Source organism: Stenella coeruleoalba (assembly GCF_951394435.1).
Source record: "Stenella coeruleoalba genome assembly, chromosome: 15".
Taxonomy (NCBI): domain Eukaryota; kingdom Metazoa; phylum Chordata; class Mammalia; order Artiodactyla; family Delphinidae; genus Stenella; species Stenella coeruleoalba.
In genome coordinates this window covers 65588221-65612716 of record NC_137161.1, presented here as the reverse complement: position 1 = coordinate 65612716, position 24496 = coordinate 65588221, and the positions used below count along the sequence as shown (strand labels likewise).

At 43.6% G+C, this 24496-nt stretch overlaps 1 long non-coding RNA gene across 1 annotated transcript in view; it reads right to left on the bottom strand.

Moving 5' to 3' along the window:
• LOC307198706 overlaps positions 1-24496 on the bottom strand; it is a 93973-nt gene that overhangs the window by 50212 nt on the left and 19265 nt on the right. Inside the window, exon 2 of the long non-coding RNA XR_013831674.1 lies at positions 17911-17989. This is a non-coding gene — a long non-coding RNA (uncharacterized lncRNA). The remainder of the gene's footprint in view (positions 1-17910; positions 17990-24496) is intronic.

The following is a 24496-nucleotide window of genomic DNA, read 5'->3' as shown; positions in this document are numbered from 1 at the left end:
GAGGAGCTGTGGAGATCAAATAAGGGAAAGCCAACTTCAGCTTAGCACAGTGCCGGGCGTACAGTAGGACCTCAGTGGAGGTTGGCTACAGCCATGTCATTACTAATAACAAGGCCTGGGGGTATTGATGGCTCTGTGTCCCCAGACTCACCACCAAGCTTCCCTCCGGGTCTGTTGTCACACCCCATCAGTGAGCCGTGAATATTTAATGAAACACAGAAGCCTGTTCCAACAGCATGTTTTCCTTCATTGGACTGCAATTTCTTAATTGCTTTAAAGCAGATGTACTTGGTTTGCCAGCCAAGTTGCAGGAGATTGGTTTCAGCGTTCGGGTTTCAAAACACGACATTGGCACCGAGTTGTTTCACGTTTGCAAGACGGTCTCTGGAAGTGATATGAGCAGGGCTGGGGGTGGGAGGTGGGGAACGGTCTTTTCTGGCTTAATTAGGACGTGCCTAGGAGTGTGACCCCTCTGCGTCCTGCCCACCTAGTGACCTAGACACAGACCACAGGATGGGAGGGGGAGGGCTCTGGCGGCTGCAGTGAGCCCCAAATATAGTAAGAACTGAGGGAGAAGACTTCGGGTGTCATTAAGAGCAGAGGCTGTCAAACTGTACTTCGCAGAGCTCTGGAAGGGGGTCCACAGGCCCTGTCAGGCCCCCCAACCTCCCTTTTAATAGCATTGATTATCATGATGATCGGGGCCAACATTTATCGAGGACTCACACTCTGCCGAGCACAGTCCTAAGCACTTTGCACAGACTGAGGCATTACATCCTTCAAGAGTTCCCAGGGGGCCTTCCCTGGTGGCGCAGTGGTTGAGAGTCCGCCTGCCGATGCAGGGGACACGGGTTCGTGCCCCGGTCCGGGAGGATCCCGCGTGCCGCGGAGCGACTGGGCCCGTGAGCCATGGCCACTGAGCCTGCGCGTCCGGAGCCTGTGCTCCGCAACCGGAGAGGCCACAACAGTGAGAGGCCCACGTACCACAAAAAACAAAAACAAAAACAAAAACAAAAATCACCTCAGAAAGACTGAGTAGATATTAGGCCTGTAGAATGTTAATGTAACCTGATTGAATGAATTAACAGAGCCAAATACAGAAAGTGTCAATCAAAAAGAGATGGGCAGGTGATTGGGCAGCCATGGAGACAAGAGAAGGGAGAGAAACTACTGTCACACTCCGCCCAGCACTGTCCATCTTGAAGGAAATCTTAACCAATGGAATTTTTCTTTTTCTTTGTGGTACAGTTTACATATGCTAAAATGTTCAGTGTTCAATTAAATGAATTTTGACAAGTATACACACCACCAAAAACAAAATATAGTACATTTCCTTAATTCAATTTGGTGCCTTTAGCAAACCACAGTATCTATTTAGATTTTAATGGTATTGTCTTATTTTATTTATATTTATTTTGCTTTCTACTTCTGGCAAGTGATACAGGTTCAGTAGTTGCGGAGCACAGGCTTAGCTGCTCCACAGCATGTGGGATCTTCCCGGACCAGGGATTGAACCCGTGTCCCTTGCATTGGCAGGAGGACTCTTAACCACTGTGCCAACAGGGAAGTCCAGGATTATTGTTAATTTTGTGAAAGTGATAATGGCATGACGGATATGTAAAACATGGCCTTGATGGCCTGGTTTCTCTAACAAATAAATTGTAAGGGAGAAAAAGAGAGAAAGGGAGAATCCATAGGTTAAAACACTTTAGAGACATCTCAACCAACTGTGACATACGGTCCTTGTTGCTACACTGACTCAGACAGACTGTAAAAAGAAAAAAGGCAAAGAGAGAGGGAGAGAAGGAGGAAGAAAGAGAAGGAGAGAGGAGAAAAACAATAAAACAGTACGAGATGATCAGAGAAATGTGAATGTCAACTGAATGTTTGATGGTATAAAGGAAATGATTGTAAAATGTTTAGGTGTGATAATGGTATCATGGCTATGTTTTTTTCAAGAGTCCTTATCTCTTATAGATATATGCTGAAATATTTACAGATAAAATAATAAAGTGCCCAATAGTTGCTTCAAAATAATTGGCAGGGGAGATTAAGGGGAATATAGATGAGGGCGCAATGCAGCAAGACCAACCAAGAATAACTGTCGAAGCTGGTGATGTATACAACGGAAGTTGTTATATTATGGTCTCTACTTTTGCCTAGGTTTGAAATATCCACAGGGAAGTTTTTTTATATGTTCGCATAAGTCAGAGATACAAACTGACATATTTGTGAGATAACGTTATGTCTGGGATTCACTTTAAAATATTCCAACAAAAAGATTTTAAATGTAGGAAGAAGGATTAAATAATATGGCCATGACTTAATTGCTGGAGTTGAGTGATGGATCCATGGTTGTGCGTTATTCTGTTCTCTCTGCTTTTGTTTGTGTTTGAAACTCTCCTTAATACAGAGGTGGGCTCTGGACCTACAGCACCTCTGTCTGCATATGGCTCTCCCATTTATTAGCTTTGTGGACTTAAGCCGTTTATATACTCCCGCCTCAGCTTCCTCATCTGTAAAAATGGGACAAAATAAAACCTGTCCATAGCAGCTTTCTTTGAAATAGTTCAAAACCAGAAACAACCATCAACAGGTAAGCGGATAAACTGTGGGGTATCCATACAGTGGAATACTACTCAGAACTAAAAAGGAATAAACACTGATATATGCAACAAAATGGATGAAGCCCAAAATAATTATGCTCTGTAAATTACCCAGACCCAAAAAGAGTTCATATTGTACGATTCTATTTACATAAAATTTTAGAAAATGCAGACATATCTATAGTGGCAGAGAGCACACAGCATTTGCCTAGTGAGGGGGGGTAACCAGGAGAGGTGGGATGGAAGGATTATCAAGGGGGACGAGGAAAGTTTGGGGTTGATGGACATGTTCATTATCTTGATTGTGGTTTTTTTCTCACAGGTGTGTACATGTCAAAATTTATCAAAGTGTACACTTTAAATATGTGTTCTTTATTGAATGCCAATTATATTTCAATAAAGCTGTTAAAAATAAAGTAAAACTTATCTCAGAATGTTGTGAGAATTAAACAAGTTGATACCTGTAAAGTACATAGAACCATATTAGGCGCCTGGCCAGCTCGCTCAGGCAAACATTAGTAGATGTCAGATTCGGTGCTAGATGCTGGGAGTACAAGAGAACACAGGACAGACCAGGGTCTTGAATCCTGCCCTCATGAGGCTTTCAGGCTTCTCAGGAGAGAAAAGAAGCAAATTCCAAAATATTACAATAGGAAAGGACCACAGGGAAGGGAGAATATAAGGCAGTGCAGGCTTCTTGGAAGAAGGAACGTATCAGCTGAGTAAGAGTTGTCCAGTAAAGAGCCTGGGTGAAGAATGTTCCAGTCAGAAAGAAAGAATGTGCAAAGGCCCTGAGGCAAGAGAAAGCACGGCACAGTCGGGAAGTACAAATTGCCGCCATGGGTAGAGTACAGGGAGCATTAGGTCTGCGAGAGGAAGTGGCAGAGAAGAGACTGAAATGAAGAAGAGAAGGGGTGGGGGGAAGGAGGTGGAGGAGAAGAAGACAAGAAGAAAAGGAGAAGAAGGAGGAGGATAATCCCTAGCATGCATGGTTTCCTGTGAGCCAGGCTCTATACTAAGCATTTTATGTTCATGAACTCATTTATACTCAATAACAAACTCCTTAGGTGGGTATGATTACTCCTGTTTTACATATGAGGAAATTGAGGCACAGAGTGATTAAGCCTCTTTATCCAAGATCACACAACTCTTAAGGATGGCAGGGGGATTCAAATGCAAGCCTGGATGATTCTAACTTTCAACCATACCCTAACACCCTAGCTCCGAAGAAAGGATCAGAGAGTTGTTGCAAGTATCAAAAACCTCACAAAGTTCCCCCGCTGTACCTTCTACCCCCAACTCTAACCCTTGGCAACTTCTAATCTGTTCTCCATCTCCACAGTTTTGTTATTTTAAGAATAATACGTAAACATAATCATGAATTACTTAATCTTCGGAGACTGGCTTTTTAAAATTTTTCCCTCGGCATCATTCCCTTGAAGTTCATTTCAATTTTTGCATATATTCATAATTTGTTCCTTTATGTTGCTCAGTAGTATTCTATCATAAGATTTTATCACAATTTGTTTCAACATTCATCCATTGAAAGACATTTGGGTAGTTGCCAGTTTTGGGCTATTATAAATAAAACTGCTATGAACAAAAAAAGAGGTGTTAACGACAGCCTAGTACCCAACTGAGTCTTTCTCCTCAATGCAATGAAAAGGATTGAAAGAGATTTGAAAAGGGAATGACTTTCCCTGAAATATCATTTGTGGGAAACATTGCCTTGGCAAATATTATCAACCTCCACTTAATGAATAAGGACACTAAGCATCAGAAAAGTCAAGTAACTGGCCCAAAGTCACAGAGTTGGTAAGGTCTGGATTCTGACTCCAAATCTCAGGCAACACCCTGTCTTGAAATTACTTGTCCCTGAAGTACCATCTCACCATTCCCCTTCTGTCCCACCCTTCCCAGCCTGTGCCTCTGCAGGGCTCAGGACTTCCATCTTCCTTTCCTTTACCAATGCCTGGCATCCGGCAAAGCTCTCTGAGGAAGGTCATCATGATTGCTGTGGGCAGAGGAGGCCATAAGACCTCTACCTCTTGAAAGTGCGTGTCAGAGTCATGACACTACTCTCAGTCAGCCCCTCTTTCCTATTGAATTAGCATGCTTGACACAATCCCTCTTTTGCCATTTTAATGTAATAAGTGGCTAATTTGATTGGGTTCAATGAGACGTAAATGATTGGATTCGATAAAGAGCCAGGAAGTTCTTCCCTCCACCCTGCTGACCTCATTTCTCATTGGAGGTACAGCTTTCTGCCCAGGAAGACTAGAGAGGAGATGGAAGGCCTTGTTTGTAACTAACTGATAAGGAAGACTCCAGGCTCCTCTCTCCTCCAGCTCCAGGGGTCCTGCTGGGTAGGCAAACCTTGATTCTGTAAACCAGGATCACCAGATACCCGTATCATCACCATACCAGATCTCTTTGCCTCTAAACTCTTCCCTCTTCAGGGGCACCGCCCCAAAGGGCAGCCTCAGAGTGTTTTGTTCGGGTCCCATCACGTCACTCCAAAAGTATTATCACCACTTTACACGGAGGTGCAAAGCCACCGAGACACTCCCAAGCGGGGTGGGAGTGGCAAGTAATTAATGGAGTGAAGTCCCTTGAGGAGAGGTTCTAGGGTCCAGATAGGGTTTCCAGATAAAATGTACCCCAGGTAAATTTGAATTTCAAATAAGCAATACATGACGTCCCAAATTTTACATCATGGGACATCCGAAATTCAAGCTTAAATGGGCGTTCTATATTTTTATTTGCTACACCAGGCAACCATTGATCCACAAGTATGGACAAATTAACCTCCAACAGGGGACATAACATGTCTTCCGTTGTAAGAGGAGAGGATGAAATTTATACTAAGTGTAGTGTGACTTGTTCAAGTTACTTAATCTCTCTCTGGGCTTTGTTTCCTCCTGTATAAAAAGGAGATGATAAGAATACACACCTCCTAGGGTTCCGGTGAGTTAATATATGTAATGTATTAAATGGGTTAATGTATGTACATTGCTTAGAACAGTCCCTGGCACATAATCAGCATTAATAAAAGAGATTGTGAAGATGATATTGATGATGAAGAAGAGGAGAAGGAAGCGGACGAAGAGGTTGCTAAATCTGAAGGTGGGTATAACCACAACTTCCCATTAAAACAGTGAGTAAAGATAGTCCCCAACTGATGGCTTGTATTTTCTCTGTGAAACTTCCAGAAGGCAGGAGCCATACCCCCTGTTGTTTAGTCACTGCTGATTCTCCAATGCCTGTAAATATATCTGCCACATACTAGATGCTCATAAGTATTTGGTGAAAAAAAGGACAAAAGGAAAGAAAGGACGGTATGCGAGGAGATTTAAGGCAAGTTAAGAAAGTTGGAAATAAGAGTGTTGGCTATGGTAACACAAAAGGAATTCTAGGCTACATTGAGAATGGATCCCTTGAATTATAGTGGTACCATTAAGAGCTTTCTAGGATTTAGTCCAGGAGAGCTCACCAGAACAGACATAAGTGCAGGTAGTAAGAAAGATGGGGAATTCACTAGTGGTACAAGAGTGGGACAGTGAAACAAGGAAGTTGAAGACATTCCTAAGAAAGTAGCTCAAATGATGGACTGTTATTCATAGACTTGACAGGGGAGGATGTGCAGACATGTGGAAGCTGACTGGCATAAAGTAAATTGAAGAGGCAATGGCCAGCTTTAGAGGGAGTAACTGAGTGAAAAGTTTGAAGGACAGGAGGGTGTGACCTGAGTGCAAAGTGTTCACATTTATGATTTTAGTGATGGAACAATTCTGGGTGACCATGAGATTCAGGTTATGGCCAGAGAGATCTGAGTTCAACACTCTTATTTAAAATGTAACAGCGTAAACTTATAATGGACACCTTCATATGTTAAGCTCTGTGACAAGCATGTTCTTTTCATCCACTATCTTTTCCACGTTACCTCATTTAATCCCCACAACACCCCTGGGAACTACTCTAATAATCTTTGTTTTAAGGAAGGGGAAATTGACACTTAGAGGGGTAAATATCTTAAAGGGTCACAGGACTAATCAGGGGTAGAGCCAGGATTCACATCCAGTTAAGCACCAATGCCCATGGTCCTAGCCTCTTCACTATACTGCCTGGGTAGGGCTCAAGGAGAAAACAGAGAGCCAAGAATGAGCCATGACTCACCCAGAGTGAGGGACTCAGAACCTAAACCATTTTCTTCTGACCTTCAAGGAAAGTACACTTGGTAAAGTATCTGGCACAAAGTGTCTGGCACATGGTAGGAGTTCAATTCCTGGGGTGGCAGCTAACTTCCAAGATGGTACCCAATGATCCCCACCTCCTGGTATTCACACCCTTCTGCAGTCCCCTCTGATACCGTACCAGTGCAACCTATATAACGACAGAATAATGATAGAAGTGATGGTAAGTGATGGTAACCTAATCACTTCCAAGATTAGATTGTAAGAGATACCATGGCTTTTGTCTGGGCTTACTCTTTCTCTTGGGTCACTCACTCTGGAGGAGTCTGGATGGCGTATTGTGAGGACACTTGGGCACCCTATACAGAGGCCCACATGGCAAAGGAGTGAGGCCCCCATTCAACAGCCAGCCGGGAACTGAGCCTGCCAACAACCACAGGAGTGAGCAGGGAAGCAAAGCCTCCCCACTTAAGCCTTCAGCTGAGTGCAGCCCCCAGCACCACAAGAGACCCTGAGCCAGAACCACCAACTAGGTGACCCCCAATTCCTGACACACTGAAACTGTGAGATGATAAATGTTTGTTGTTTTAAGCTGCAAAGTTTTGGGGTAACTTGTTACACAGCAATAGATAACTAATACATCTAGTGACTATTCTTCAAGTCAAGCCTGTCTCTGAGGCTCCCTGACCCTCAGCTTCCTCATGAATTTTTTTCAAGAAGTAGACAATAAAAGGACACATCATTAAAACACTGAATGTCCCTCAGTTTAGACCTTTCAGTCAAGAATGGGATCTGAGCCAGTCTGTTCAGGTCTGTAACCCAACTCTAACTGCATGACCTTGAATATATTATAAACTCTCTGAGACTCAGTCTCCTCTTCTTCAAAATGAGGGTAATATTAGTACCTACCTCAGAGAGTTGTACAGATGACACAGAATAATGACGAGCATAAGAGCCTGACACATAATTAGTACTTAATAAACATTGGCTATTGTGGTATTATTGTTAGAATTAGTAGTAAAAGGCTAACTGCAAAAATTAAAAAAAGAAAAACTATAAGAATTTCTGTTACCTAAAGTAACGGTTTAAAGACTAAACAGAGGTTTGAAATAAGAAAACAAACAAAAACAAAAAACCTGCCAATGCAATGACCTGTAAAGGACATCGATGAATGTTGATCGTACAAGGCATGGAAAATCACCCCAAATGGTACTCCTGGGTATCCCCACCTCAAACACCCAAAGGTGTACCCCGACATTGGGCCCAGATGCTGGCAGATGGCTGACTTCCAGGTGCTGCACATTTCATCGGAACTGGACTTCTCAGGCCATAATAGAAGTGAGTCAATGGCTTAGTCACTGCTTGGCATGTAGCAGAGGTCAGATTAGGAGAGGAACTGAACCCAGAAGCAGAGGCTTGCTGGGAAAGACCTCAACCGTTCCATCTCTCCCTGGTCAGTAGAAATCCCTGCTTGCTCCAGAGCTGCCCCCACTTTAGGGGAGGCAGGCAGGGGATAGGGAGTCCAAGATGAAATCAATCCTGTGTTTAAAGGTATCAGCCAAACCCCAGTGGAAAGAACTAGAACTCCAGGGTCAAAACACAGCTCAATTCCAGCCTCAGTTCAGCCACATACTGGCTGTGTGCCCTTGGGCAAGTCACTTTACACATCTAGGCCTCATTTTTCTCAACATAAAATGGTGCAAACTGATGCCTACCTGGCAGGATTTTGTGAGGCTAAATCAAGATCACACATGTAAAGCAAGGCACCTAGCACACAGTAGGCCCTCAATAAATAGTAGCTAGACATTTACCAGGGTTTGCTCCATGGGGATAATAAAACTGCCTTCAAGTCATTGCTAGGAGGATGAAACAAGGTAACAGAAGCACAGTATCAGGCACACTGCACACAGTAGGTCCTCAAGTAGGTGAATTCCATTCTTTCTAGCAGTTCCTAAAATCTCTTCTCCAGAGAGTCTTCCCAGGCTAATCAGAAGAAGAATGATAAATTTCTCTAGGGCTTCCTGACCAAATTTAAAGATCCTTTGACATGATCACTGAGGCAGAGACTGGCTAGTTGGTCATCACACCTGTTTGCTCTCCTTCTTGGGTGCATGATTGGACCACACTTCCCAGCCTCTCTTTAAGTTATATGTGGCCAGGTGACTGAATTCCAAGCAAAGGATGTGGACAGAAGTGATGCCTTGCCCTTGAAGACCTCCTTCACTGTTCCTCCATGTTCTCTCCCCCATCCCCTGGGTGGATGCAGAAGAGTCCAAAGTCCTAGATGGGGGAGAAGAGCCAGAAGATGGAAAGAACCTCGGCCCAGGAATCATCCCGTGAACAACCACCCCGGTGACCAGGAATACCTACGTTGGACCAGTACATAAGCAAGAAATATACTTTTGTAATGTGAAGCTACTGGATTTAGGGCTTTGTTTCAGCATCTGGAGAATCCCGCTCCAAGTTCCCACTATAAAGTGGACCTAATGAATAAAATGAACTTGGCTGCTCCAGGGATTTGAGAGCTAGATATTCCACCAGCAAATATGAACTATCTTAACTTCAAAACTGCCATAAAGGAAAAGCTCGTGGGGGATTAACCTAGGAGGTACTGCCCACAATAATACCCAACACTTTTGAGAGCCTGCTTTGTGCCAGGCACTGTGTTAAGTGTTGCACAGCCCTTATCTCAGATACTTCTCATAATAACCATATGCAATAAATATTATTAAGCCCATTTTACAGTGGAGGGAACTGAGCATCACAGAAATTAAGGAACATTTTCTCTTTTTCACAGCAGAGAACTGGTTCTATGTCATGAGACACTGATGGTTCCATTTTGTCCAGAGAAGGGGGAGGAAAAGGTGTGCCCTGGAGTCCTCTGGGAGCCACCAGGGAACAGGAGGGTCCCCAGGTCCCTGAGTACAGAAGGAAGAGAATGCTGCCATTTCCAGATGGCAGGGAAAAACCAATGTTCATACGTTGAAATATTTACCCCAGGTCAGCCGTGCCCTCTGTCTCATGCTTGATGTAGATATTATATTTGTCTATTACCAGTGTCCACCAGAAGCATATTCACATCTGTGGTTTTGGAAGCCTTCCCCTACCTTTTTAGGCCAACCATTAAATGGTTGTCTTTTGAACTCTCATTGCACTTCATTTGTATCTCTCACTGTGTGAACTCAGGCAAGTTACTTAACCTCTCTGAGCATCACTGGTCCCATCAACAGTATAGAGATAATAATAGTGCCAACTCCCTTGGGTTGTCATAAAGATCAAACAATGTGATACATGTAAAGTGTTTGACTCGGCAGACAGTAAATGCTCAGTCAGTTGGGTGTATGCATGTGTGTATACGCGTGCACAGACTTGCTGAGTACCTGCCTAAAATAGAGATAATATTAACTCCTTTGGTACCAAGAGAATTGACTAAAATAACATATTTCCAGTCATGACAGCACCTTGCACAAAGAAAACAGTCAAAGAACCTTAGCTGGTGTTATTATTTCAAGCCATCCGCCATTAGCACTGAACTGGGATGAAGAAGTTCCTGATTTGAGTTCTGGGTCTCCCGGGTGGCAGCCTCGGCCAGGGCAGCTCATCTGTCCATGCCTTAGTCTTTATGTCAACAACATAGGGATAATGAAGGTCACCGCAGAGGATTTTTTTTTAAGCATTGAATAGTATATAAAAATATTCTGTAGATGGTAATAAACTTTTAAATGGATGTAAATAGAGTTATTTGGGGACATGACCTTTATTCTTCTTGTTAACAGGAAGCAGAGTTTGCTTTGTTAGTCCCCCAGTACCCAACACAATGACTGGCACACAGTAGGTGCTCAAGAAATGCTGAACAACTGAGTGAAAGAACAAATATATGAAAGAATGGGTTGAATGTCTGGGACTGTTTTAAGCTTCCAGAACTCAGGGTTTTTGTCTCTGATGCAAATTTCTCTTGGAATAATCATCTATATAATCCACTGGCCCAGGACTTCCAGCTTGATTTTTGATACAGTGATGAGGCCTTTCTAACCCTTTCCAATCAGCATAACAATAATAATAATTGAATGCTTTACTTTCAAAAGGCCTTTACATCTACCATTGCATTTTATTCTGTCAGCACCCTTATAAAAGTGAGTTATTATTTTCATTTTGCAAATGGAAAAAAAAAATTGAGACCGAGAGAGGAAATGCAATTTTTCCAACTCTGCAAGCCAGTGGCCTGTCTGGAGTTTCTAGGATAAACTTGATTTCAGTTATTCTTTCCCCTCCTCAGAAATCTGGCATCTTGATTTAGGGATCTGGAGAAATGCCCTCATTGTCGGTGTCCCTCAGAGTTCATTCCAAGTTAGATATTTGCTCTGCTAGCTAAATGGCATCACCTTCTACACCATTGTCCAATCTAGAAATTTGGAAATTATCCTGGGTTCTTCTCTGTGTCTCATCCCTCTCTAACCCATACCCCACACTCTTTCCCACTGAGGCACGTGCATTCACAAACCAGTCACCAAGTTTTGTCCATTCTTCCTCCAAATCATCTCTAGAACCTCTTTGCTCATCTCTATTACTCCCATCGTAGATGGGGTCACCATCACTTCCCAAGTGGATGACTTCAATTTCCTGATTGACTACTTTGCTTCCATCCCAGTCCCTCTGACCATTCCCCACATCCTAAGTGATCTTTTAACCATATACATTCTATTTCATAGTCTTGGAATAGAATCCAAACTCTTCACCATGACCCACCAGCCCTTCAAGATGTGCCCTCTGCCCTCCTGACTTCCCCTCTGGCCACCATCATCTCAAACTCACATTCCCACCACAGAGAAGTCCTTGAAATTTCTAGAGTGCTCCCTGCTCTCTCTGGCCTCTGACCCTTCACACACATTGTCCCCTCTTCTCCATATCCTTCTGTTCTCCAAGACCTGCCTCCTCTCTATACCCTTCTATTCTCCAAAAATCATCCTAAACATCTCAGACTCAAGGAACTCTCCCTTGCTCTTGCAATCTCCGTATTCATGAATCCAACACACGTTGTTTTTTGCATGCTCCCATCACCAGCCATGAGAGCTAAGTAAGATTGCATTGAGCCACCATTTCCCAATGATTTCCACTCTTGCCCAAAGCCCTTCCAAAGACTCTGTGAATTCCAGGGCAATAGAGGAACTTCATGGGTTCCTCTGGCAGACCACATTGTGCCCAATGGGAAAACTCAAGCTCTTCTCCAACTGTCACATTAGAAAACTACTCTCACTGATACAAAGGAGATTGTTTGACCTATAATGTCTGGAGGTTCTCAGAGAGGTATCTCAAGATGTTGTGGAGAAGCACATATCCTTTTGCCATTTTACTGGAACATTCTCCATTTAGATGCCCTTCACACTCCCCCTCCTTATCTCCTGCAAAACAGCTTAGCAAACCGCTCAACCAATATGGTAGCCAGTAGCCACATACAGCTACTGAGCACTTGAAATGTGGCTAGTCCAAATGGCGATTTGCCATAAACGTAAAATACGCACTGAGTTTCAAAAACTTTGTACACAAAAAGAATGCAAAAATCTTATTAGTAATTGTAATATGATAATATTCAGATATATTAAATTAAATTATTTCACTGTTTCTTTCCAACTTTTAATGTGGTTACTAGAAAATTTTAAACTTCGTACGTAGCTCACATTGTATTTCTACTGGACAGCATTTATCTAAACCACTGAGCTCACCAATGGCAGTTGTCTCCTCAGGAGAAATTCCAATGCCAAGTTTTAAGATGATGTTTAATATCTACATCCCCTTCATACACTACCAAGTGAAGACACTATAGCACAAAAGTTCGTCTTCTCTTAGTCTGTTTTCCCAGTGATAAAATAAGGAAGGTTGTTCATTTGACAAACAGCTCTGGAACTCCACAATATGACTGGCACTGGGGATACAGGGGTGAAGGAAATGGAATAGAGCCCACACTCAGGGCTGGACCAAAAGGCGCTGCATGATCCCTTCTATCTCTGAAATGTCCATGTCACCTCAAAGCTCCAATTTTCAGTTGCACAATCTAGAATTCCTCTATTTGTGGTCCAAACACGAGAAAGTCAGGGTCTTGTAACTTGAAAGCTATTTTTCCTTAGAAGATCCATTATAAAACATAAAATATAAGGCCCCAGGCTACCCACACATAAATTTATTTAATTAATAATTACAGTAATATATTATTGATTCTGTAAACACTGAATTTTTAGGAATTGTCTCATTTAATTTTCACATCAACCGTGAGAAGTTGACATTAATATATTGGCTTTTCAAATGAAGGAACTGACGTTCAAAGAAGTTTAGCAATTGCCGAAGTTCACAAAGCTAGAAAATGCTAAAACTGGTATTTGAAGGAAAGTTTGTGCATGTGTGGAGGAGAGGGGGGCTGAAAATCATGGCACGTTTCATTAAGCCAAAGTAGAACTGGAGACAAAAGCTCTTCTTCCTTTCCCTCTACCCTACCCGCCATTAGATTTTCTTGCCGGGTCCCCTGGAATTTGATCCAGAGCATGAAAGCTATAAGGATCCCGAAACAAATGGGACTTTTTCAGTTACAACTCGTAACTTGTAAGGGATGGAAAACCCAACATACCCAGGTTTAAGCCAAACAAAGATGAAAGTGGACTCAGAATGACTGGCGCAGCAATTTCAAAGTTCACGAGTATTTGGCTTCCAGAGTAGCTTTCAGGAGTTCAACCCATGTCATCAGGCCCTGGTTATCTATCCATCTCTTGGCATCTTGTTCTGCTGAGTCCTCTCCACGCTCTTCCTTCTCCTATGCTCTAAGCTCCTACAACCTCTAGCCTTCATGGCAACAAGATTCTCTTCCCTGGAAGTGCCACCAAAACTCCATAATTAGCTCTGATTGGTTTTAAGTGAGTCACATGCTCATTTATGAACCAATCTTTGTGGCAAGGGGAATGGAGTGTTCTGATTGGCCAAACTAGATCACATGCTCACTCTTGGACCTGGGGAATATGGTCAGTCCCACCCAAACCACTGGCCTGAGGTGAGCGAGCCAGCTCACCAGATATTCTTTTTCCTCAAAGAAAATCTGCTGTTACTGGAGGAGGCAAAGGAACTGATGGTGGACAGGCAAAACCCGCAAATATCAACTGTAGTTGTTATGAACCAGAATGCAGGTAAACTGGCTCTCAAGAAAACGAACAGACCCTGATTTGTAACATTTGAAGATGTCATCGATGTAAATAATCCCACCATGGCTAATTTCAAGCTACCAACAGTTTAATAACCGCTTCCAAAATTCCTGAATATTTAACAGTGTGTTCTCATAAGCCCGTCAGACCCGGCTTTACCACACCACTGCATCCTCTAAAGGAAGAAGAAAAGAACCCTTGCAGAGAAAGGTATTATAAGAGGAAAGGGATTTTTTAATCCCCTTTATTTTTGGTATTTTATTAAATAAAAGTATGTCTCTCATAATCTCAGAAAATGTCCTTCCTCTAATCCTCAGAGTTCATGGAGAAGCAGGAGACAGCTCCAGTGACCTCAGGACAGCCAGCTCTAACTCTTCAGATACTGTAGAAAGCTCCGTCACCAATTTACCCAGAATCTCTCTGCAAAAACACTTATGGGCCAAACTAAAGCTCCTCTTTCTACCTTAGGATTTGTGTTTAATGTTATTATCAAAACACCAATTCAAAGAAAATTCTGCCATCTGTGAACATCTGTTGTCACTGATTAGAAACCACTCAGAACGAAGCCATTTCCCATCTTGCCCAATATTAACTGCATACAGACACCATGGCCAAAGTTCTTCTAAATAACTTGTAATAAACTGGGATGTTTCCTTAAATGTACATGCAGATGAGGACTCACCATAGCAACTATGAGTGCCAGGATGTGCAATGCATACTGCAAACGTGGAGGTAGCTGTATTAGTCTGGGTTCTCAGAGAAATAGAACCAATAGGAGATAGATATGGATATAGATATTAATGATAAAGAATTGGCTCACATGATTATGAAGGCTGAAAAGTTTAAGATAAACTGTTGGCAAGCTGGAGATCCAGAAGAATCAGTGATGTAAGTTCCAGTCCCAGTCTCAGTATTGATGGTATAATTTTCAGTCTGAGTCCAGAGGCAGGAGAAGACTGATGTCCCAGCTCAGTCAAGTAGACAGGATGGATCCTTTCCTGCTCAGCTCTTTATTCAGGCTTTCAACAGATCACATGAGACCCACTCACTCTGGGGAGGGCAATCTGCTTTACAGTTTTCTGATTCAAATGCAATCTCATCCAGAAACACTTTCAAAGACACACCCAGAAATGTTTAACCAAATGTCTGGGCACCCCCATGGCTCAGTCAAACTGACACATAAAATTAACCATCACAGAAGCCATTTCCCCTATATTCCAAGTGCCCAGCAATAGTCTGTTAGTCTGAGACCTTACATTACACATTTTATAATGGAGTCTCTATAGAAAAATACCGCACAAGTTCGAAACCCCTGACTTCCTCATGTTTGGATCCCCAGTGAGTGGAGGGATTCCTAGGCTACACCACGGAATATCGGAAATTTGAGGTGAGATGGATGTTTTCAAGCTGGATGGGACCATAAAACTTTCTTTCCATCCAGCCCTTAGGGTTAGCATAACAAAGTAATTAAGAAGTCAGCTTTGGGGTTCAGATAGACCTGGGTATACATCCCATCACTGTCACTTTCTAGCTGAGTGAACCTGAGCATATTTCTTAACTTCTCTGAACTTAAGTTTCATATCTGTGTGCTGGGAATACTACTACTACTTCCCAGAGAAGAACAGTTTGAGAAGATACAAAGAGTTTTAGCACTGAGTCTAGGGCTCCCAACTGATAGGCTCCCAAAGAATAACAAATAATTTTTAAATAGTTTTTTTTTTGCATTTTATTCTCATTTTAATGAGATTTTCAACAGCTGCCATTTGGTTTGTAGAGCAAATCTTTTAAAAAGTAACTATTTTTCCATTTTTGATATTCTTATGAAAAGTATTTTCTTCCATTTTAAAGCCCTGCCCCTCTCCCGAAGAAGTATGAATAGCTATGATGTAATGTGTATTTAGGGGAAAAAACGAACTAAAACAGCTTTTAAAACACTGGAGAAATAGGGATAAAGGTCCAAAGTCCAGGCCTGGGCCTGCTTTAGGTGCTAAGCTGCCCTGGCATGCTCGGCGCTTCACCATCCCCAACAGCAGATGCGTGGGCCATGCACAGACCCCCTGGGATGTACCACAAAGTCCAATCTCAATGTTATTCCCTTATTGAAAATGCCCCCGTGACTTACGTGTTAGGTCACTGAAAAGAAAGTTGAGAAACACATGAGCTGTGTTTAAGGGGTCTATAAAAGAGGATGTTTCACAGCCTGTTTGCTTTAAGGAATACAAGACTTCAACACAGGTGAGTTTTGAACTTCCTTTGCTTGTGAAGTGTTTCTTTCCATCAGCATTTATTATGATCTACTACACTAGGTGCTGTAGGGGTCCCAAAAGAAATAGAAGACATGGAAGATGAGGAAATGTAGTGACCAGTGTGTGGACTTGGAGAGACAGCCTTGGATTTAAAGCCCAGCTCTACCACTTTTTAAACGTGTGACTTTGGGCAGGTTATCTAACCTCATCAGGAAAATGAAAGGTGTCCCCACCTGGCAGCACGATTTTGAGGACTGAATGAGATAATGCCTGAAAAATATCTGGTACTCAGTTAAGAACAATGTTAGAACCCTTCTCTGCCCACAGGTAGGAGCTGATTTTCTAGGAGAGAAACTAAGATACACAGAGAAGTTAAAGCTACCATTTGTGTTATGTTTACAATGGACCAGGGTTTTGCATGTTGATTTATCATGTTCTTCACGCTGTCGTAGCAAAGGACAAAAAGGTAATTTCCCTGCCCCCATCCATGCTGGAATAAAGGGGCCTTGTGGGAAAAAACGCTGCCCCATCAAGGAATCAAGCTGAAGCGACCTTAGAGGGGGTGGAAGGAGAGCGAATGGAGCACAGAGAGGGAGGTACCCTAAGACGGGAAGCACCCAAGGGGGCGGGGCGATCTCCTCAGGAGAAGAGTCCTGGGCCTTGTTAGCACCCCGCCCCAAGGAGTCAAGACCCCACTCAGCAAAAACAACTTCAGGGCCTCTTGGTTTGGGCAAGGCTGGACAGGCCAGGTTAGCCCTGGAAAGAGCATGGCTAATGCCTTAGCAGGAGCTCCCTCAGAGGTTGAAGGACCAACACTCAGCTAGGAAAACCACAAAAGCAACCTCAAGGAAGAAAGACCGAACTCCATCAACCAAGCAGATGAGCCTTGAAGATTGATTTGATTTGTTTCAGTAATAATAATAATAATAATAAATTTCTTGAACCAGAATGTCATTTATAGGACTATAAGGCTTTACTAAGGACTTCCATTCATATTCTGTACACCAAATTGTTTAAATCATCCTGTGAGACAGGCTTCAGTACTTCCATTTGACAGAGGAGGAAACCGCGGCTACAAGGGTTGCAACAAATCGTTTTGGGTCACAGTCAGTGAGAAATGATTAAAGACTATTTATAGCACTAACTACATATCTGACATGGAGTAGGTGTTTAATACATATGTGTTGAATTGATTGAATGAATAAGATACCTTCTCAGTAAAGTCCAATTGAAATAGCAAAACTAGGGGGCTTCCCTGGTGGCGCAGTGGTTGAGAGTCCGCCTGCCGATGCCGGGGACACTTAGTGGGACACTTAGTGGGACAATTGGGGAAATTTGACCATTGACTGACCATAAGATGAGAGTAAGGGAATATTAAATTTTCTTTTACGTGTGATGATTGGTACCGTGGTTATGTTTTTTAAAAGTGTGCATCTCTCAGGCATACAGAAGAGTCTACAGATAAAATGATATAAAGGCTAGGATTTTGCTTGAAAATAATCCAGAGATTTACAGCAAAGGGATAGTGTAGAGGACATAAGAGTATGCAAAGGTTAATGGTTGTCAGGGCTAGGTGGTGGCAAGGTTCATTGTACTATTCTCTATTTTGGACTATGTTTGAAAATTTCCATTACAAAATGTTAAAAAGGAGGGGAGAATAACAAAGGGATCCAATGGGACTTACGTTAATGATCTGTTCATGGAGCAGTCTGATCATAATCTTCCTTCCCTCTGTGATCTGCCAGTAAAGGTAACTGATGATTCTGGAAGAGAAGAAAAGAAAGAATGGCAGGGTTTCCCTGGTGGCACAGTGGTTGGGAGTCCGCCTGCCGATGCAGGGGACACGGGTTCATGCCCCGATCCAGGGGGATCCCGCATGCCCCGGAGCGGCTGGGCCCGTGAGCCATGGCCGCTGAACCTGCGCGTCCGGAGCCTGTGCTCCGCAACGGGAGAGGCCACAACGGTGAGAGGCCCGCGTACTGCAAAAAAAAAAAAAGAAAAAGAAATAACAAAACTGGGTAACAGTAATAGCTGGCATGTGCCAAAACTGCTTTAGAACTAAACTCATCTAATCCCCAGACAACTTTAAGAGATGCATTGTCCCCATTTTACAGATGAACAAGCCAAGGCCAGAAAGGTTCAGATGTTTGCTCCCAGTCACATATCCAGGAAGTAGCAAAGCCAACATTTAAACTCAAGAGGTCTGGCTCCACAGGCTAAGTTTTTAAGTAATGTACTATCTGGTGGGTGGATGCCATATAGAGTGAAGGAACAATCCTCGGAATTGGCACCAGGACCTCACTTTTTCTTTCTAAGATTGCGAAACTGATAACATGAAGGTTAAGAGCAAGAGCTCTGGGGAGAGAGAAACTTAACCCCAAATCCCAGTTCCAACACTTTCTAACTCTGTGATCTCAGGCAAGTGACTTAGCCCTTCTGAGACTCAGTAGGATGGAGGAAACAATAAACTGTGGAGAGAGGCAAATGTTATAGCCTCATCTCAGTGCACAGGGCCTGGTGGAATGGCAATCAACAGTGTTAATCATAATAATAATAACAATAACTAGAATGGCACCTACGATAACGTCGTTGATGATACCAGTGATGAGGAAGGAGGACAAGAAGGAGATTCCAGGAAGAAGGGACATCTAAGATGGGTTGTGAAGGTAGGGAGGAACACAAGATCAGAACAGAGAACATTCCCCAAACTGGGCAGGGGTGTCGGGGTGGATAGCACATCAAAAGGCACAGACATAAACCTTGGAACACACTCTTTGACAAGCATGTGTTAGACACCGTGGAGAGGAGAGCCCCAGACAGGTAGATGGAAGAGGGAGCCCCTGCCAGCACAAGGCCCAGCAGCCCTAACCCCTACAGCTATTTTTCAGCAAGTCCGCGAGTACAGCCCAGGTGACTTCACTCAGGGACATCAGCTGGCACACGCCTCCCTCAAATCATAACAAGATTGAACCTCCAGCCACATCCTCCACATCCATTTTGGCAGAGATGTTATTTGGAGGGACCCATCAGAAGGGGCATCTTAAATGCAACCCCCTCAATTGGAGTGACCTCCTCCCAGGGCCCTGAGTGCCTCGGCACACCCGCACAGACACTGCTTGTGTTTGAAATGTTAGGTTTGCCTGAAGCAGTTGAATGGAAACCCAAATTCAGAGAACAGTTTGCCACTCGTGAGGAGCCATCGCTCAGAAATGCAGTGACCGGGCTTGAAGACTCAAGGCCATCACCCGTGGCCCCTGTGTTGCTCTATTTAGCTTGGATGACCTGGAGGCATGGGGCCTCCAAGATTCAGAGTCTAACAACATTTCCGTTAACTCGACAGAGACCCCATCCACTGGGGCTAGGAGCCAGAGAAGCCAGAATGAGAAGCAAAAAGTCAGGAGAAGACAGATTGAGTCTCACGCTTCTTCTTCCCTCTTCTGTCAATGGGATTATGACTTGCGGTCCTCATAGACCTTGGTTGTTCAAAGCCTGGTCCTGGACCCGCAGTGGCAGCCTCACCTGGGAACTTGTTAGAAATGCAGAATCTCAGGACAAATCGCAGACTTGCTGAATCAAAGTCTGCATTTTAACAAGATCCCAGGTAATTCCTGTGCACATTGCAGTGTGAGAAGCATGGTTTGGGGGGAATCACAGCCTCTGAACCCATGTACATAGCTGGAAACATATCACTCTAAATTTAATTAAAGGCAAAGCAGTCATACATTTATGAAAGAATCAGGACATTTAACAAGGGCCCCTGGCATGCCAAGGACCTTCCACATATTTTTCTCATCTGTCCATCTCCCCACTCTCCAGATTCAGCACTGAGACTCAAAGCAACTTGCACAAGGTCATCCATGTAGTAAGTGACAGAGCTGGGCCAGTTATGGTTCATCTCCAGGGGCAAGGGATACGGTTCACTTTCCCAGAGCACAGGGCCACAGGTTTTATTATCAAGGAAGAGGGAGACAGCTCTTGGATGGGAGACCAGTGGTGTAAGCCGCGGCTGGACTGCAAGAGTAGAATTCTTCCACAGAGCCCTGAGGCTCATGAAATGAGAAACACATCTCTCAAGAGACAGAAGTCATCGTCTGAGAGAAGGGAGGCTCTAAATCAGGGAGTAAGCCCTCTGCTAGTGCCTGGGCCCCTAAGTGCTAGTTCTGAGCTATCGCCAGTCCTTACTGTAGCACAGGAAGGAAGGGAACTAACCATGCTGGGTGCTTGAACCACGTATCTCACTTCTTCCTCAAATAGGCTCTGTCATTGTTCTCACTATATAGAGGAGTAAACTGTGGTTTGTAGAGGTGATAGCGATTCCCCAAAGAGAGCTGAGACTCAGATCCTGTCTGGTATGATAGCAGAACCCAAGCCCGTTTTCCAATATGGCACACAGGATGATAAAATCCTGAGCTAAGAGAGCAGCATAAGAAACGAGAAAGGAGATAAATGGAGGAGACTCCACAGAAGTAGATTCTGCCAGCCTGGGTGTTTCTTTGGATGGGGAGGCAAAGGCAATGTTACAGGTCATTCTGAAATTTCAAGTTGACCACTGTTAAGCATGGTCAAGAGACTCATTGTCTTTATCAAAATAAAATGCTTAGGATTGAATTCCCAAGAGTTTGAGACAGATATTGACCTGTTCAACCACAGGGCATCCGCTTCCTTCATGTCCTTCTCCCTAATGCTTGCAGTAATTTCCAGAAGGAAGATAAGTGAGATCAGAGGCAACAACCCCCAAACAAAATACCCCTTGTCCATGGGGAAGACATGGCCAAGAGAGCCTGCAACATCCCCTACCCGCCGGAGAGGCCTAGGCCTAGCCACACCCGGCTCCACCCGCCATGCTATTACTCATCTGATATCCACACACACATTTTTCTTGTCTCACCATCTTTACTTGCATTTCCTCTCATGAAATCGGCCATCCATCTTAACGCATATGGAAATTCCTCCCACCTCAACTCCCTATCTCCTCCGAAGTTGAAGAATCCTTTGGAGCAAATATTTGAATATTAAGGAAGGGCTTTTCTCTAAGCACATAAAACTACTGTATTTGCTAAGCCTAGTTCCCAAAGGAAAACAAATCCAGAATGAATGTTAACATGTCCTCCCACGTATGGAACCCTGGTCAAAGCTGATGCATCTACAGAAAAGCAGAATCGTGGATGCAAGAAACTGTGGCGATGGCCTCCTAATTTCTCATTCAATTCTCTATTGATTGAGAATTTACATCTACCATTGCCTCAGTCAAATCGCTCTTCCACACAACTTTCAGAATGATATTTTTTAAAAATCCAAATCTGATTATGTCATTCTTCTGCTTAAAACATTTCAATGACCTCTCATTGCACTTAAGATAAATTCCGAACCCCTTAACATGGCCTGTGAGGTTCTACGTGATTGGGTCCCTGCCTACTTCTTGCAAATTCTCTGGTGCCTCTTTATAAGTAAGTACCACCCTTGGATCTGGAAAAAGAGGGGTCCTCATGCTAGGCCCTCACAATGTACACAGCCCACATACCACAAACACTGAAAAATAAATTATTAAAGAACACTAGGGCGGGCTTCCCTGGTGGTGCAGTGGTTGAGAGTCCGCCTGCCGATGCAGGGGACACAGGTTCGTGCCCCGGTCCGGGAAGATCCCACATGCCGCGGAGTGGCTGGGCCCGTGAGCCATGGCCGCTAAGCCTGCGCGTCCGGAGCCTGTGCTCCGCAATAGGAGAGGCCACAGCAGTGAGAGGCCCGCGTACCGCAAAAAAAAAAAAAAAAAAAAAGAACACTAGGACCTATACCCTAAACATCCACTCTCATGACTAACACCATTCAAGCCCCAGGGAAATGCTTCTCTGCATCCTTTGCTCTGTATCTTTAAAAGAAAAGGCAACTGCTTTCAAATGCCATGAAGGATTGTCTCTGATGCCCCTGCTGATTTTGGAAACAAACGATGCCTTGGAAGGCAGAGATTTCAGCATTGAAAACACTTAGGTAAGAGAAAATGGGAATTAATTAACTTGTCACATCCTTCCTCTCAGATAGCACAAATGGGACACATTCTTACAAAATGAAGCAGTGTTTCCTAGTAATGCCAAGCAACCGTTTTCTTGCTTCCCTTCATGTTTCAATTCATGAGTCCAGAGGTACTCACAGATTAGTATAGTATTTGCAATGGTTGGACACGGTAGCTGAGAAATATTCTGCAATGTTAAATGATTTATATTACTCTGAAGTTTATATATATGTAGGTCTAGAGTCTATTCATGACAAGCAAAAAGCATGATATCTAATCTTTACATTGACAACTAGCTAAACTTTGAATGTTAAAATGAGTTAATGAATTTGAAAAGTTCTTAAAGCACTGATTTGTTTTACTTAAATCATTTTGATTTGGATTTTGATATGCATTATAATTCATATTTTACTGGTTAAATTTAATAAATAATTGAAAATATTTAGGCATAAGTTACACTGGCCTCCCTTGGGTTCTGAAAATTTTGCCGTTGGGGCTGCTTTACATCTCCAATCTCAATGGAATTCCTTGAGTTCCTCAAGTGCACTGTCCTTTCTTACCTCAGGGCCTTGCACATGCAGCTCCCTCACCTGGGTCATACTTCCCCTCAGTATCCTTCACCTGGACAACTTCTCCTCACACCTTATATGTCGCCTTAAACTTCTCATCCTTTAGGAAGCCTTCCTTGGTTCCCCTGACTGGGTTCCCTTATCGTGCATACCCATAGCACCTGTTCTTCTCTTTTCTATGTTTTGGTTCAATATCTGCTTTCCCCAGGAGACTGTAAGCTCCTTGAAGGTAGGGACTGTCTTGCTCACATCATTCTCTCTAGCACCTGGAAGAGAACCTGGAGTACAGCAGCTGCTCAGTAAATATCACGCGACTAAACAAATAACTGGGCAGAGCGTCGGCTCTGATCACACTGAATTGTAATTACTTATCCAGGTCTCTCCAGTTACCATGAGGCGGAAGCCAAAAACTGGCAACCCCTGGGCTACATTTGGCGCACAGTTTGATTAGTTTGTCCTGCAAAATATTGCCCATACCATGCCTTTAAATTTTTGAATTAACTGCCAATGTTTAAGAAATGGGAAATTTCACTTGAAAAATCCATTATTTTTGGCTTCTCTTGGAAAAGCCAAAGATTTGGCAACATTTCCCACATGGCAATGACCCTCTGAGCTGAGACACACCTGCTCGTAGAGAGAGCTCAGTTGTCCTGCCTGCCACAGTCCTGATCTACTCTGCCTCACTCCTTCCATCACACTCCTATGGCCGCGACTAATATTCCATCACCAAACCTTTCTCCTCTTCTCCCTGAGCTCAGAGCTATATTACATCTGGCAGCCTTCCTTGCAGCTAGGAGAGGCCATGTGACTGAGTTCTAGCCAATGAATTCTGATAACATGTAATGAGGATCACGTCTGGTCCTGGCCCATAAAAGACTTCCATGCAAGGTCCTCTCTCTCTTCCCTCATCTGTCAGCTGGATATTGATGGCCAGGGAAATCCTGGAAGGCACACGTTAAAGATGGAAAAGCCCCCATAAGCCTAGGTTTCTGAAAGATTGGGTAGAAACTTCCCCATCTACCTGCTACCCACCAGGAAGAGCCACATGGGACTGTTTCATTAGAGAATAAAACATTCTCACTGTATGAAAACCACTGAAATGTTGGGGTTTATTTTTAACAGCAGCTAATGTTACCCCAACACAGCCTCCATAAGGCATTTGAATTTGGTATCCCTGCATAAGCTTTTGGAAAACAGAGATGATGTCTTGTTCACTCCTTTATCTGCAGTGCCTGGCACAGTGCTGGGCCCATAGTGGATGCTCAAAACATGTTTGCTGAATGAATGAATTACAGGAACACAAAGAATCCATGTAAGCTGCAATCAGAGCTGAGACAGGCTAACTCTACCCCACCACCCTCATTAATGGCAGCAGCATCCCTGCCCATCACCAGCCCCTAACCTTGCAGCCGAGCTTTCTCCTATAAGACCCTCTCCAGTTGGCCTCAGATCTCCCTTATCTCCTGCGCCTTCAAGGCCTTCACCCGTGCAGAAGACAGCAGGAGGTGACATGTGGAATTGGTAGGAAGAGATAGGCGTGCAGTGTTAGAAGCTGCTTGGAAAATAAATTTCATGGAATCACCTGCTACTCCTACTCAAATCTCACCCAGAAACTGCACTTCCAGTCCCTGATTCAGCTCCCTTCTCTTGGTTGCAGAATGCCCTGAAAAAAGAGTTCCATTGGACAAGAGGAA